This window comes from Geotrypetes seraphini, chromosome 13, assembly GCF_902459505.1.
Source record: "Geotrypetes seraphini chromosome 13, aGeoSer1.1, whole genome shotgun sequence".
In the NCBI taxonomy this organism is placed as follows: domain Eukaryota; kingdom Metazoa; phylum Chordata; class Amphibia; order Gymnophiona; family Dermophiidae; genus Geotrypetes; species Geotrypetes seraphini.
Window position 1 is genome coordinate 3,371,261 of NC_047096.1, and position 17,171 is coordinate 3,388,431.

Sequence of the window (17,171 nt, forward strand, 5' to 3'; positions counted from 1 at the left end):
TGGTCATCGTACCTTAAGAAGGATATGGCGTTACTCGAGAGGGTTCAGAGGAGAGCGACACGTCTGATAAAAGGGATGGAAAACCTTTCATACGCTGAGAGATTGGAGAAACTGGGTCTCTTTTCCCTGGAGAAGAGGAGACTTAGAGGGGATATGATAGAGACTTACAAGATCATGAAGGGCATAGAGAGAGTAGAGAGGGACAGATTCTTCAAACTTTCGAAAAATAAAAGAACAAGAGGGCATTCGGAAAAGTTGAAAGGGGACAGATTCAGTACAAATGCCAGGAAGTTCTTCTTTACCCAACGTGTGGTGGACACCTGGAATGCGCTTCCAGAGGACGTAATAGGGCAGAGTACGGTTCTGGGGTTTAAGAAAGGATTGGACAATTTCCTGCTGGAAAAGGGGATAGAGGGGTATAGATAGGATTATTGCACAGGTCCTGGACCTGTTGGACCACCGCATGAGCGGGCTGCTGGGCACGATGATGGACCTCAGGTCTGACCCAGCAGAGGCATTGCTTATGTTCTTATGCATCTCTCTCCCACTCCCTCTACTGCCATTTTTCCTTCTCTCATCCCCCGGATCATGTGCAGCATTTTTCACTATTGCCCACCAGCCCCGTGCCCAACATTCCTCCTTCTATCACCCCTCTCCCTCCATCACTATGTCCAACAATAGAAGCCAAAACTCTTTCTGAGCCCATGCGGAGCCTCAGTCACAAGCCTCTCTCCTTCCAAGATATGGCAGCGCTTTCAGCACCCGCCATCACCTGCTCTGCCCCATCCTGATCCTCAGGCTTCAATCCTTTTAGGCCACAGGTGATCCTCCAGAGCCACCACCCAGCTGGGGTTTCAGGATTTCCACAATGACTGTGCACATACTGCTTCCATTGTATAGTTATTGTGGAAATCTTGAAAACCTGTCTGGGTTGTAGTCCTTAAAGACTGTGTAGGGTTGTCTAAACCTTTCTAGTCTCTGACAAAGCTTTCAGTATTCTCCCTGCTTTTTCCCTAGCTCTAGGCTCCTGAAGCCGCTGCTGTGCCACACATTGTCTCTGAAAGTGTAGGCATGCCCTTCTTGAAAAGGTTAAAAAAAACCCTCTGACTCAAACCATCATCTCTCTTGGAGTGGTCACCAGCTACTGTACAGAATTCTAACTCATCTTGAGTTGAGCTGTGGAAAGATGATCCAAGTTTAGGATAAAACTCTATTACAATCCATTGTCACTCTTACTCTGCTCGAAAAGGTACTTCATCTTAAATATAGTCAGTAGTCGAATTAAAGCCTCTCCAGGAGTAGCGACAAGCAATCACTAACCAATTCTTGACTTAAGGGAAACAGGAAGAAGAACCTTGTTAGGGAATACTTTTTGATTTGGTGTTACAGGATTCTCTTAAGTGAAATTACCCTGAAATAATTATGGAAATGACACCATTTACAATGCAAAAGTTCCCAATAAATAAATTAAAATATTACAATCAATTAAAGACAGATTAAACCCCTTAAAGGACAAATGTGAAATGTGTTCTCATTTAAACATTTCAGGATCCACTTAAAATGGGATCACGAGAAGGTTATCATGCCGCTGTACCGGGCCATGGTACGCCCCCCCACCTGCGTACATGAAGACGGACACAGTACTACTCGAAAGGGCCAGAGAAGAGAGACTAAAATGGTTAAGGGGCTGGAGGAGTTGCCGGATAGTGAGAGATTAGAGAAACTGGGCCTCTTCTCCCTTGAAAAGAGGAGACATGATCAAAACATTCAAAATACTGAAGGAAATAGGCTTAGCAGATAAAGACAGATTGTTCACCCTCTCCAAGGTAGGGAGAACAAGAGGGCACTCTCTAAAATTGAAAGAGGATAGATTCCGTTCGAACGTAAGGAAGTTCTTCTTCACCCAGAGAGTGGTAGAAAACTGGAACGCTCTTCCGGAGTCTGTCATAGGGGAAAACACCCTCCAGAGATTCAAGACAAAGTTGGACAAGTTCCTGCTGAACAGGAACTTATGCAGGTAAGGCTAGTCTCAGTTAGGGTGCTGGTCTTAGACCAAAGGGCCGCCATGTGAGTGGACTGCCGGGCATGATGGACCACTGGTCTGACCCAGCAGCGGCAATTCTTATGTTCTCACTAGCCTAAAACTGGATCCAGTTGGGCAAATTACTGTCTGAATCACAGAAGCCAACTTTTCAAAATTATTGGGGGGTGCTAAACCCCACAGAAATGGACCCCTCCCAGGGGGGCTCAAGCACAGAGCTGGCTCCTATTTGCTTTCAAAGAACATTAAGGGCTTCTTTTACAAAGCCGTGGTAGAGGTTTCGATCGTGGGTCAACGAGGTACAGAAACCTCTACCGCAGCTGTGTAAAAGCCAGCATAAATTTCCATGCAACCTCAGATACATATGTTTTAGAAAATTGTTTTCAAATTTGCTTAAGTTCAAGTTTAAGACAAATATTCTTGGCAAAGTACTTTTCTCCCTGTATGAAAATGTCTTTTCTCCAGCTTCATTTGTCTTGTAATCTTCACCCTAAGCTAAGAAGCGCATCAGCTGATTACAGCAAAAATACAATAAATGTGTTCTTTTTCCTGACTGTGTTTATTGACTTTTCTCTTCAGCTCAAACAATAATTCCCACTCAAACCACATTCATAAAAATAAAGTCACATATTTCTGAAAATACTTCAGCTTAAGAATTGTTTCTCTCCTTAGGAACAGACAAATAAGCCTCAGTGGCAAAAGCATTTGGCTTCTTTCTTTTACTCTCCCATTCTGGCAACTAGTGAATAGTAAAAGGCTACTACTACCTTTGGCCTTTTTAAAATACTCCAGGATTTCTTGCCCTACTTCTGTGTTTGTTCAGAATTAACCCCCCCCCACCCCACCCCTTATTTTTCACTAAGCCACTGTATCTCTCCCGCTGCGGGGGTTGTGCGTGGCCAGGGCAGTGGCAGGCGTTTCTTGGCAGTCTCTGACGCTTTCATGCCTGTACCGGCATCCCTGGACCAGTCGCTTATTTTTGTCACCAAAAGCTGACGCTGTTTTTTGAAAATGGCTCAGCATTTTTTTTACGAATCCACCGGAGGGCTCATTTCAATGTTAAAGAGCACATTTGCATGTCATTGTTGGAGACTGCTAGAAAGCTCGCTATCGACAGCGATAATCTGTTGTGATAATCCGCCGCGAAAATGCGTACAGGCTAAACCGTCGGTAAACAGTTTAGCGACCAGCAGCCTCATTTGTTGGAGGCCAGAATGTGGCATCAGTCTGTCTCTCGACGGGAAGGAGCACATTTCTATAGGGCTGGGTCACAACATCTATTTTTCTGCCCCCTCGTTTCTCTGTCCCAGGAAGGATGTGAAAGGAATTCTTTAAAGTTGCAATTCTGCAATCTATGTTAATTGTATTTCTTTTTATCTTAGGGTATACATGTTATGGGGGGGGGGTCTGTTCTTTTATTGATGTAGCTCCTTTCTGGAGATTTGTTTTTATGTTCTATTACGTACACCAAGGATTGAGCTTTGTCTTAAAAGCTGTATATTAAGTAAAATAAACTTGTGACATCTTCAACCAGTGGGGGTGAAAGAGCATATCACCAGGAGCCAGAAAAGCAAAGAGCCTAGAACTCTTTAGCATCTGCTGGTAGTGGGGAGGAGGGGGATCCTATCAGTGGAGATGGGTCTTGTGAGTTTGACAATTTGTACTGGCCGGAGTAGAAGATATGATGGGAAGAGGGGGGGGGGGCCGTGCAGCTGATTTTGTCTTACAGTAGCTCATGTTTATCTACTCAAACTGATAGAAGCAGGCGACTGGGCACGAATGCCTCTCCCCTTCCGTTCCTAGATACAGCAACCGTTCCTTTCCGAGTGCTTTATCTGGTGTCATCTATTACTATTTTTTTTCCTTTCCAACAGAAGTTGGAAAGAATTACACCGAAGGGTCAAGATACAGAGGGTAGAGCCTAAGGCCCCTTTCCTGGCCTATCTCTCTTCACTTATCTCCCCCTATGATTCTGCACCACCCCCCTCCCCCTTGAGCTCTGCTCAGCTGGTAACAGTCGTTTTTTCCCAATAACTAAAACCCCTGGGTTTTGGTGGGGTTTTTGGGGGTTATTTTTTTGCATAACCAAGCGATGTTTGGCTACTTTGCTTGGGGTTTTAGCTAATTTGCGTGGCCGGATTGGAAAATGGGCGATCGAGGGGGAAAACACTCAGTGGGCCGTTTTGTGCATCGGGTCAGGTTTAGCGATGATCGCTGACTTTAGTGCATCATTGAGGATGCCAATAGCCCTTGTATTATAGGAGGTGATTTTAATCTCATATTAAATCCTAACTGTGACAGAAAATCCACCTATCAATTTAAAAAAAAACAAAGCTTGGGTGGCTTCATATGATGTTATGATTCAATTAAAACTTTGCAATATTTGGAGAACCATCTTTTCTGTTCTGCATATGTCATATTCATACATAAGAGGGGGCGGGAGGGGTCTGCCCTGGGCATGGTCTTCCTAAGGGTGTGGCACCCCCCCCTTGCTGTGCATGCCCCGTGCTTTCCTCCACAGCTTTTTTACTTCCCTCCCGCGTTGGCGCTCTCTTTGATGTCACTTCGTAACCCGTGCCTAGGAAGAGATGTTAAAGGGCGAGCTCAAGCCGGAGAAGTTAAAAAGGAACGCAGGGTGCACGGGGCAGGGGAGGGGATTTCTTTCTCATTAGCAGGAGGTTAGTTTCTAGAGCAGTGTGTCTCAAACATTTTTTTAAGCTCTGTCACACTAACCCCCTCTTTTACTAAGGTGCGTGCACTAAACGCTAATGCGGCCTTAGACTAACATGGAGCAAATGGTTTTTTGCAGCACATTATAATTAAAATTATAAAATTACAAAACCAACAAAAAATTAAATTTGAGGGTAATTGTAACAACAGTGAAACTAATGCAATGGAGGAGCTTGTTTTGGAGTGCAAATTAACTCAAAATGGTTTCTTCATTTTAATTTGCCAGAGCTGAAAATCCAAGTTCACAAACGGTAACAACGCCGCGATTGCTTTGTTGCTCAAGTTAGGAGAATTACTGCATAACCAACGAAACTCCAATGACTTGCCATTAGTTTTCAAGGACCAATCGAGTCAAAGAACGATGCTGTTGTATCCTTACGCACGCAGACTCCCATAACATTGACAGACTTTTGTGTATGTGATGCAGTGTCATCTGTTCTAGTATATACTTATAAAGGGAATTAAAAAAAATAAAGTTCAATTCTGGAAAATCTCGTGGCACACCTGGAATCTCATCAGGGCACAGAGTTCTAGAGTACTAGCATCTGACATTGGACATATATCGGTTAGACCGTGCCATAATTTCACTAACATTGCAAGTTGATTAATTTCTCAAAACAGACCTCTATGGAGATTTAATGCTGTTACTGAATACTTGAACTTTAATACTCTAGAAAATACAGATTGGATAAACAGATGGGATGCATTTGAAGCTTTCATTAGGGGAATTAAAATAAATTATTCAGCTAAACATAGGAAGCAACTCAATGCCATTATTGAATGACTGGAGAATAATATCAAATCACTACAGAAATCTCATCAGAAACAGCAAAGCTTGAAAAGAAACAACAAAAAAACCAAACAACCTGAGATTAGAATATAACTCCTTACTAAGAGAAAAAGCTGCTAATTCTTTATTTATGCAATCTGTACTTTATTATGCAAAAAATAATAAAAGTGGTCACTTGCTAGCTAACCCCTCCCCCCACCCCTTTGACTTTGGAAGAGCTGCATCTTCCAGAGGGAGAGAAGTGGTTCCTAGGAGGACAGTTTCCTCGAGCTTTTCCTGATAACGAGTGGCACTCGGCGAGGAGGTCATCTGCTGGCGTGCAACATCTATGATTTGGAAATCCAGGAACAGAAAGTCAGAAAATTAGGAGAAGTAGATAAAGAAGGAGAGGGCTGGAGATCTTTCTGCCTGGCAGAACAGACTGAGGAACAATGCAGCCACTTCAGAAGGGAATGATCTGCAAAACTGAAAAGCTTTTCTAGGCTCTGGAAGAGCTAATCTATTTATGGCACCAGCAGGTAAGAAGCTGAGGGATTTATGCCCCCCCCCCCCCCCCAAGAGGTCAGGGAGCATCAGTGATGGCTTCTGTCATGAAAAACTGCCAGAACTCAGTGAGAAATCCTGGGTCAGCACTGACGCTAGACTGCAGCGGGCATGTGTTTGGGTGCATGGCTCTGGCAGAGCATCCTCCAATGCCAAAGTCTAAATCTCCACATCAGGCTTCCTCTTGCATTCTGCTGACGAGACTCCTTGCTGGCACTGTCAGTTGACAGCGAAGATGCCTAGATCCTGCGCCTCCGCATCAGAGACACAGGACTGAAGTCAGCCCTCGAGAGACAGTGGCGTTGCATGGCATGCAGACTGCAAGAAGCAGGGCAGGTCTGTGAGCAGGAGGGACTGGACATCCCTCCTCTGTCTGTTTGAAGTAGTGGTTCAGGGGGGATTCAATGGCATCCCTCCTGCTGAGGTTTTGTAAAATGGGGGGGAGGGGTGGAGGAGGGGGAATCCTAGTGGCAGGTCATCAGGGGGGCTGACTCAATTTTATTTTATTTTTTTTTGGGGGGGGCATGTATTATATCTTTGCCATTAAAAAAAACCTTGAGGCAGGAGGCTGCTTTGGGGCTTCCCCAAACCAGCTCTGCCCACGAGTGAGAGCTAGTTTTTCCACGAGCAATCGGATGGTATTACGGCTACCCTCCACAAAACTCATTTGCATGGGAAGCTGTTTGAACATTGAATGCCATTTAGAAACTGGCCCACAGCAACCTCCACGGTCTTAACGACTGTTTTTGGTGCATCTAGCTCTCAGTACTGGCCCTCTTATTTGGGGGGGAGGAGAAGTAGAGTAATCTTGGGTTCCAGAGCAGCCACAGAACAGAGGGCAGCATGCAGACCAAAGAGCAGGTGGCAGCGTAGTACCAGCGCCAGTGTAATAGAGTCAGAGCTATTTACGTATTAGGGCCCAGGTAGCCAGAAGGGGGGTCCTTAGCTATACAAAGCAGAAGTCTCATCTGGAGAAAGATCTCCCAGATCAGGATTACATCTGCACACATTCTCAATTTTTTTAGTCTAGGGCCAACTGGGCCTTTGCATAGAAGGGCCACCACCGCCGCAGACCAGAGCGAGCGGGAAGGCCCAACTAGTTTAAGCCATCCTTGTACCTATGCTGTGTGGGGGTAAGCACTAGTGGAAACAAACTAAGATAGGAGGACAGTGTGGTTTCTGAAGTGAATAGTTTTAAGCCCCAGTCTCCAGTGATTTTGCTGGCACCCTATAAGGCAGGGGTGTTCAATGTCGGTCCTCGAGGGCCGCAGTCCAGTCGGGTTTTCTGGATTTCCCCAATGAATATGCATGAGATCTATTTGCATGCACTGCTTTCAATGCATATTCATTGAGGAAATCCTGAAAACCCGACTGGATTGCGGCCCTCGAGGACCGACATTGGACACCCCTGCTATAAGGAAAGAAAGAAGTATATTCTTATCAGAGAAACCCAAAAAAAAAGGGGAGAGTGTGGTGCAGTGGTTAAAGCTATAGCCTCGGCACCCTGAGGTTGTGGGTTCAAATCCACACTGTTCATTGTGACCCTGGGCAAGTCACTTAACCTCCCCATTGCCCCAGGTACATTAGATCAGTGTTTCTCAATTCGATCCTGGAGTCCCCCCGTGCCAGTCAGGTTTTCAGGATACCCACACTGAATTTGCATAAACTTGATTTGCAGACACTGCCTCCATTATCATACATATTCATTGTGGATATCTTGAAAACCTGACTGGCAAGGGGGGACTCCAGGACCGAATTGAGAAGCACTGCATTCGATAGATCGTGAGCCCACCGGGACAGATAGGGAAAGTGCTTGAGTGGAAAATGGAATAAATAAAAGAGAGGAAAATCTGTTTGGCCAGCCAGGAAGATAGATGGAAACAGATGCACATGCTCAGAAAGGTTTTTCTAAAATCCAAATCTATGGCTCCTTCAGATGTCATCACTCATTCTGCTTGTCCATAGCATGAGAGCGTCACCCTATTTTTTCTCCAAAAAAAGGACATATGGCCCTGCCCCATTCTGTCCAAATCTCATCTCTCTGGGACTGTGTCTGGAAGGCATCTGCGCTTGCATGCAACGTCATCATGTCGCGCCCTCCAGTCATGACCCCCAAGCTCAATGGTTTTCAAAACCCATCCGGATGCCTGGAAAGTCCTCTAAAAATAGGACATTTCCAGGAAAATCTGGGCATCTGATACCCCTAGAGCAGTGGTTTCAAACTTGCGGCCCGCCAGGTACTATTTTGAGGTCTTCAGTATCATAATCACAGAAGTACAATATGTGATCATATGTCTCTTTAGCTATAAATGACAATATTATTATTAAGACTTAGCCAAAACTATAGAGTTTTACCTCCTGCAAAATTGTTATTTCCTTAATAAGACATTAACTATTTTTTTCTGAAGCCCTCCAAGTACCTACAAAGCCCAAATGTGGCCCTGCAAAGGGTTGGAGTTGGAGACCACTGTATCCATGACATCCTGCTTGTCTTTGTGAAGCAGAGCTGAGATTGTGATGTCATAATGCCTCATTCCACCAATAAGAGCCAACCTCATCAGTGATGTCACAATGGCTTGATTGTCCTGTTCTCCCCTCTGCCCTCCAACCCAGCCAGCAGATTAACCCTTCCCCTCAAACTCTTTAATAAGACATGAACTATTTTTTTCTGAGGCCCACCGAGGACCTACAAATGCAAAATGTGGCCCTGCAAAGGGTTTGGAGTTGGAGACCACTGATATAGAGAGACAGGCACAGGAGCATTAGCAGAAGTGCTGAGAAAGGAAATTTATAAGCGTAAGTGCACACACATTCAGCTTTTAATCCCATCAATATTTTCCCTGCTCTGGTTCTTGTTTGCAGTACTCGTGAAAAACAAACAGGAGGCTGGGCCATGAGGCTTAGTAACAGGTCAGAGAGACCCAGCAAACAACCCATATCCTAGAGCAGAGAACAATGCTTTCAAAAGCCCCAGTTCAAGTCTCAGAGCCAAGGGTAAAACACCCCATCCTGTACAGCTGCTCTTTAAAACAGTTCTACTGTTAAGGAACAGGTCCAGGCTGGCACATGTTCTGGATGCCACATCTCTCACTAGAGGCTCAGCAAAATCAATAGAGAAAGTTCTATTATACCACAGAGCAATCGGTGTATATGGCCTAATGTGACCATTTATTTTTTTCATCAAAATGGGACATCTATTAATATTCAGTCCCGCCCCCAATTCCACCCTAGCCCCGCCCTAGCCCACCCCCAATTTCTTCCATTCATTTTCATATACACACAATATCTTATTAATTCATAATGGTAAACATAAAATATTTTTTAAAAACCCACAAAGCACACTGTACGCAGAGAAAATGTTAATTATCATTTACGAGTTTCAGGGGTTTTTCAAAGATGTCAAGGCAGATTACTTTAAAATATGCAATGTCACCTCAGTAACTATAGAAAAATAGACAAATATAGTGCAAAATATAGACAGCAGATATAAATTCTCAAAACAGACACATTTTGATCACTAAATTGATAATAAAATAATTTTTCCTATCTTTGTTGTCTGGTGATTTCATGAGTCTCTGGTTGCACTTCCTTCTGACTGTGCATCCAATCTTTCTTTCTTTCTGTCTTTCTTTTGCATTCAACATTTCTTTCACAATCCAGCCCCATCCCCTTTGGGTCCAGGTCTATCTCTCTTTTCCCTCTGTTACCCTCCCCAGATTCAGTGCCAGTTCTCCTTTCTACCTTTGTTCCAGGTCTCCCTCTCTCTCCCCCCTTTGTTTGAACCTCCCATAGTCCTGCATCTGCTTCCTGTCTTTCCCCTTTCGTCCAAGCCTTTTTCTCTGTAGTCTTTCTAATGTGCTTACAACTCCCCCCCTTTCTCTGCCTCTTTCTCTCCTTCTTTCCTTCCTCCCCTCCCAGCAGATTTTAACATATCTCGCTCTTCCTTTTTTCCCCTCAGATCTAGTATCTGTCTCGTTCCTTTTTTCCTCCTCCCAGGTCTGGTATCTGTCTCCTCTCCTTCCCTCCTGCTCTGGTATCTCCCTCCGCTCCCTTCCTCCTGTTCTTCCCTGGTCTTCCTTCTCAATTTATTTTTTGCCTCTGTCTAAATTCTTTTTTACTATTCAGTCCTCAATTTCCCTCTTTCATTGTGTCTACCTATAGCTTGCCACCTCTTTCCCTCACCCCTTCCAGTAACTAACTCTGTCCTCTTCCCTCAATCCTGCATGTGCCCTTTTTTCTTTCTTCTCCCCACTTCCTTCCAGCATCTGCTCCCCCTATCCCTCACACTTCCATTCAGCGGCTATCCCTCCTCTCCCCCACACTTCCATTCAGTGTCTGTTTCCCTCTCTCTACCCCTTCCATCTACTGTTCACCCTCTATCTCACCCCTTCCATTCAGTGCCCTCTCTGCTCTTTCCATCCAGTGTCCACCCCTCTCTCTCTCTTCTATATGGCATCTTCCCTCTTTCTATGCTCCTTCCATAAACTATCTATCCTGTGCCCCTTCTCTCCTTTGTACATGATTGATTTAAGCTCTGTCACCTCTCCGTTTTTCTCTCTCTGTCACCACCTCTTCCCTATGCTCTGGCATCTCTCTCTTCTCCTTTCTTTCCTTCCCACCCCACAGTCTGGCATCATCCCTTCCCCGATTCCCAGCATCTCTCTCCTTTCCTTTTCTTCCATCTCTCCCTCCCCTCCAAGATCTGACATCTCCTCCTTCCTTTCCCCCTTCCTTTTCCCTTGGTCTGGCATACCTTCCTCCTTCCCTCAATGCCCTAGAATCTCCTTTCATTCCCTCCCTTATCTTCCTTTTCCCTCCAGTTGGGTACAGCAGCACTCTCCCCAATTCTCTCCCCCTCTGCTCCCTTTCAAGTTTTATTTTAATTTGATGAGTCGCTTAATTTAATTTTTATTAAGCGAGTTACAATAGAGAGAAAAAAAATAACATTTATTTTAACATAAAGTTTAAAATTTTTTTAAACCCAAGGCCTGGTGTCCTGAACTTCATCGGGCAGCAGCAGCATTCACAATTCACTGCTGTTGCCAGCTTCAGGCCTTCCTCTCTGTTGGGTCCTGTCTTTATTAAAACAGGAAGTAGGCAGGACCCGGCAGAGAGGAAGGCCTGAAGCCGGCAACAGCAGCGAATTGTAAACGCTGCTGCTGCTCAAAGAAGGTAATGGCACCAGGCCTAGGAGCACCGAGGCAGATCGCTTCTCCCTCCTCCCAGCTGAACCCCGCTGACCTTCCTATCTCTCCCTCCCTAACGAACCCTTCCAACCCTCCCAGCAAGATGACCGAGCAGCAACCCTCTCTCCAGTAGCATCAGCAGCCGCAGCACGCTAAACAGGCTGCTTCGTGGCTTTCTGCCGGTGAGTCCCTCTGCCGCGTCACTGATGATGTCATCAGTGACGCTTCACCGGCAGGAGAAAGCCATGAAGCAGCCTGTTTAGCGTGCTGCAGCTGCTGACACTACTGGAGAGAGGGTTGCTGCTCGGTCATCTCGCTGGGAGGGTCGGAAGGGTTCGCTTGGGGGGGAGAGATAGGAAGGTCAGCGGGGTTCAGCTGGGAGGAGGGAGAAGCGATCTGCCTCGGTGCTCCTAGGCCTGGTGCCATTACCTTCTTTGGGCAGCAGCAGCGTTTACAATTCGCTGCTGTTGCCGGCTTCAGGCCTTCCTCTCTGCCGGGTCCTGCCTACTTCCTGTTTTAATGAAGGGTCAGCGGGGACCGAGTGATGATGCTGCCGCTGCTGAATCCAGGCTGCGATCCCCTGTCTTGTTGTCCCCACTCACAACTTCGGGATGCCCTCTCTGAAAACGGGACATTTCGGCGTCCCGAAACTGTGAGTGGGGACAACGGAACAGGGGATCTGAAAAAAAAAGGGACTGTCCCGTTCAAAATGGGATATATGGTCACCTTATGTATACCTAGAGAAAAAGCTTTTAATAACAGAACACAAGAACAGCCTTACTGGATTAGACCAATGGTCCATGCAGCCCAGTATCCCGTCTTTGCGGAGGCCAATCCAAGTCAGAAGTACCTGTCAAAACCCAAAGAGTAGCAACATTCCAGAGCTGAGATTGTGATGTCATAAAGCCTCATTCCACCAATGCCTGAGAGCCAACCTCAGCAGCGATGTCACAATGGCTTCATTGTCCTATGCTCAGTTCACATAAGAACAGGCTTAATGGATCAGACCAATGGTCCATCTAGCCCAGTAGCCTGTCTTCGCGGAGGCCAATCCATGTCACAAGTACCTGGCAAAACCCCAAATAGTAGCAGCTTTTCATGCTACCGATCCAGGGCAAGCAGTGGCTTCTCCCATGTCGGATCATGTTACTCCCTATCAGAGAAAGCTGTGTTGGTTGCCTTTTGAGGCCAGGGTATTATTTAAATTTGGGACTTTATGTTATAAAGCTTTACACGTTCAACTCCCAGCTATTTGCTGGATCATTTTTCCCTCTTTAAATACCATCTTCATTTGTATTCTCAATGTACGCTGTGAAGATCTTATCAAACCTATTCATAAACTTACTTTCCTTTGTTCCTTTGGCCGAATAAGTAAGTTTATGAATAGTTTTGATAAGATCTTTACAGCGTACATTGAGAATACAAATGAAGATGGGATTTATTAAGGTTTAATAAAGTTTAATATTTTTAACTAGAAAGTCAGAGTTCGTAGTTAGTGTTTATGTCTATATGTGTCTATTTTTTTCACAGTGCCCCCTTTCAGACGCTGTTGCGAAACTCGAGTCGAAGGGAAGCCATTTTTATAGGAACACGGGGTCGTTTACAGCACCCAGTAATGTATTGAAACTGAATACAGCGCTGCATCACATCTATGCTCTGCCTTCACTTTTCATACATCAGATAGGTGACTTTACACTTAGGAATTTTTTAATATGTTATTAATGAATTGGAAGGCAGGGTGAGGGACACTATAGAGCAGGGATCTCAAAGTCCCTCCTTGAGGGCCGCCATCCAATCGGGTTTTCAGGATTTCCCCAATGAATATGCATTGAAAGCAGTGTATGCAGATAGATCTCATGCACGTTCATTGGGGAAATCCTGAAAACCCGACTGGATTGCGGCCCTCAAGGAGGGACTTTGAGACCCCTGCTATAGAGCAATGATGGTCCCTCAATACAACCAGCGCTTGTACGTCTGATGGAACGTCTGCACTTTTTGGTTGGTGACTGAGCGCTTTAATAGCATGTGTTGCACTTTATCATTATTAGTATATAATTATTTTTTTTATTATTTTTTTTACTTGAGCGAAAACTGAACTTGTGGAGATATTTTTCAGTCATACTTTAAATAGAAACAAAAGTTAAATCTAAGCGGTTCACAATATATAAAAGACGAGTCAATTAACAGTAAAAAAACTTACAGAAACAAAAGGAAAAGGACGATAATGAAAGGAAGGAAAATATGAACAGGAGGATGAGTAATGCAGTAAATGAAGGCACATAAAGACCCGTCACATTTGTTCGCAAGGCAATGTTGAAGCAACAAACCAGTAATTATTTGTTTTACTCGCTAGGTTTCCGTATAAGATGTCTTCCCCTCCCCCTCCCCAAAGATAGGTAAAACCTGTACTCAAGATAATTTGAATGTGGTTTAAAATAGGCATAATTGCTCCTGATGCCTATTTTATGGGATGGAGACCATAGAATTCTGTCCAGCATCAGCTACACTCCCTGATACTGCCCCCCCCCCTCCTTTGCTGGAGTCGCCATCAAAGCCAACTTGCCATATATGGGACACAGACCGTAGAAGTCCATCTAGCATCGCCTTCATTTCCCCGCTGTTGGGACTTCTGCACATTGGGTAGGGAGGCAGTTCTGGACAAGAACGCCTTGATCCGGAAAGGCAAAGCATTAAGGCCCAAATTCTGTAACCAGCACCTAAATTTAGGCACCTATAGGCACCTATCTAAATGGAATACCAAGCCCAATTAAGCTTTTTAATCAGCACTGATTGAAACCTAGGCGCCTATCAAGAAAAGTGCGATTCTGTAACAAGGCGCCTCTAAAAATTTGGGCGGCCTTCAAAAAAATAGGCGCTCTGCATGTTAGGCGTGGGCGTGACTACGTTTTAGGCGCCTTCATACAGAATCGCTGCTCTTAAGCATGCTTAAGCGCTCGCATGGGTGCCAAACTTTTAGCTGTGCCTGGAGCTGGCCTATTTAACGGTCACCTCCAAAATAGTTGCCGCTCAGCGTGATTCACTAAACAGCAGCCAATTTTACTTGAATCGCGCTGAACGGTGCCTATATTGGCGCCTAACTTTTGGGCGCTTCTTATAGATTTGCCCTTAAGCGTGTTTCCGCAGTTGCATTACATGAGCATACAAGAACCCCACTTAATTCCCTCCATAACCCATGTCTAGATTACTGGACCAGCTGGTTTTTGAATAGTCGGTAACATTAGGGTGGCCAGTGCCTAACATCTGACTAGAGATGTTCCCCGTCCTCACAAGAACTCATTTTCCCATCCCGTCAAGTTCTTTTCCTGCCCCATCCCTGCAAGTTCTGTCCTCATAAGTGTTTGAGGCTTGTGCGGTTAAGGTAGAGCTTACAGGAATGGGGCAGGGGCAGGAACAAATTTGTCCCCCGTGTCATTCTCTACATCTGACTTTATAGGCAATCTTGCTACCTAAGTAACTCCATTTCATGCGGGGCGTCTAAATTATTCCAGAACTTACAGCTTGCTAAACAAATCCACTGGGCTCTATACCATTTTGGATCAACCACTTTTCATTTCTTTTAACTCCCGACATCCGGGGCTGAAGTAATAAAACCGTGTTAGAACCATGTGCTGAACAGAATAGAAAATCGTATGCAAATATGCATTTAATAAAATGTACACCAAGAGAGGAAAGTCCACAGATTGCCATGGAAATATACCAGTCCTTTTACTAAGATGTGGTAACCGATTTGGTGCATGCTAAATGCTAACGCACGCCAACACGTCCATAGGCTATAATGGACGTGTTAGCACGTGTTAGCGCTTAGCATGTGTTAATTTTTAGCACACGCTAAAATGGCTACCGCGCCTTAGTAACAGGACCCCATAGTTAACAGGTTTTTGCTTTGGAAGTTAGCAGGAAAGTCAATATTTTAGACAGGAACTGGGGCAGCACCAATGTGTAGCAACCAGAATCTGCAAATATTAGGTTGATTGCATGAATATCTAAAATATCAAATATTCTCTTTAAATCTATCATTCAGCAGGAGGAGAGAAAGAAAGAAGATAAGGAAATCTCCTGAAGAGCTGGAAAACATCACAGAACAAGAATGAAAAGCAAAGATTAAAAGAGGATAAAAGCCAGAACAAATATTAGAGAACCGTTACACTTCTGCAATACTACAAAGCTGGTAGGATTAGCTCCAGAACCAAGAAAACTCTTCAGTTGCTTAAGGTCAAAGAGTGTATCATCATTACCATCAAACAAGGAAATTATAGAATAAAAGTGTTTCCTCCATCGCCAAAACCTGTTTGTCCAAGGCTAAAAAAGCTTTGTGCCTAACTCATGTGAACCTAGAGAAAAATCAGGAAAAACTAGTCACACAGCCCATAAAAAACATGCTACCTAGAGAAAACTGAAAGCAGATCAAGACTCTCCAATCCTTTCACAAACAGCATACGCTAAATGCCAAGCCACTTGTTCTATTCCTATTGGCTGCTTTGTAAAAGCCCATCCATACGGCCTATCTATGCCGTCTATTATCTCTTCCTCTCCCTTCGAGATCCAAAGCTTTCTTGAATTCGGATACACTTTTTGTCTCAACCGCTTCCACTGGAAGGCCATGCCAAGCATTCATCAATCACCCTTTCCATGAAAAAGTGTTTTCTGAGTCTATCCCCTTTCACCTTCATCCTATGCTCCAAAGAGACATTTAAATATCTATCTCCCCTCTCTCCCAAAGAATACATAAGAAATCTTTAAGTCTGTTACCATCAACCATTTTATTAGCCATCCTCTGGATTCAACTCCATCCCATTTATATTTTTTTGGAAGTGTGGTCTCCAGAATTGAATACAAATATTCTAAATGAGGTCTCATCAGAGTCTGATACAGGGGCATTATAATCTCCTTTTTCCTGTTGGCTGTTCCTTTCTCTTCTAGCTTTTGCCATCACCTTTTCCACCTTAAGATCATGACACCCAAATCCCGCTCCTCCTTTGTGCACAGTTTTTTACCCCCCCTAAACAGTACCATTTCCTCACGTTTTGCAGTCCAAATGCATGGCCTTGCATTTCTTAGCATTAAATCTTAGCTGTCAAATTCCAGACCATTCTTTAAGCATCACCAGGTCTTCCTCATGTTCTCCACATGATTAGGGGTGTCTGTTTTGGTATCATCCACAAAACGGAAACCTTACCAGACAGCCCTTCAACAATATTGCTTACAAAAATGTTAAGAAGTGCAAGCCCAGTCTCAAAATCCAGTTCCTAACAGGCTCGATGGCAAAAGGTGGCCATCAAGGTTCCATGAGAGAATTTCCCGACAAGAGACCTCTAAAAAGTCAGTCAAGTCTAAACTTTCCCCCCTCTACCTTGGCCTGGAGATCTAAGATAAGCAGCCTAGGTTAAGGGTGGTTTGAAGAACTTCTGAAAAATATTCTACAGCAAGATCAAGGGGGACTTAAGGAAGCCCACAAATCTCAAATTAAGAAACCTTACTTGGTTCTCCAGAGCATCCAGTTTTAAATGAACCTTGTCTGTCTTTAAATCAAAGCAAGCTTGTGTGTTTGTGAATCACTCACTTGGTCTGTCTGTCCAACCCATCCCTCATTAAAGTCACTAGTTCATCTGAATGCTTTACCATCTGGGTTTGCAATGTTTCAAAACTCCTAGAAAATGTATCCAAATGCTCAGAATTTACTCCATCTTACTTACGACTGAAAGACATGTACCAGCGCTACACCTGAATCCCCTTCTCTTTGGAACACATAGCTCTCTTAAGGCTCATGTCCTCCAGTTCCGAGTACTCTTTCCTTATCCTTCCCAACAGCCCCACTGGGGCTGTCCAGATATGGAGAGCACTCCTCTTTCCCCCCCCCCCC

The 17,171-nt window shown here is 44.5% G+C and overlaps 1 long non-coding RNA gene across 2 annotated transcripts; it reads left to right on the forward strand.

The window, feature by feature from the left end:
- Positions 1 to 5,784: 5,784 nt before the first annotated feature.
- LOC117347891 lies at positions 5,785 to 15,588 on the forward strand. Of its 2 annotated transcripts, XR_004536865.1 has the most exons (3): positions 5,785 to 6,079; positions 12,821 to 12,974; positions 15,333 to 15,588. It is a non-coding gene; the product is annotated as an uncharacterized LOC117347891 (long non-coding RNA). The 2 variants fall into 2 exon arrangements; XR_004536864.1 differs by lacking the exon at positions 12,821 to 12,974.
- The last annotated feature ends 1,583 nt before the right edge of the window (positions 15,589 to 17,171 follow it).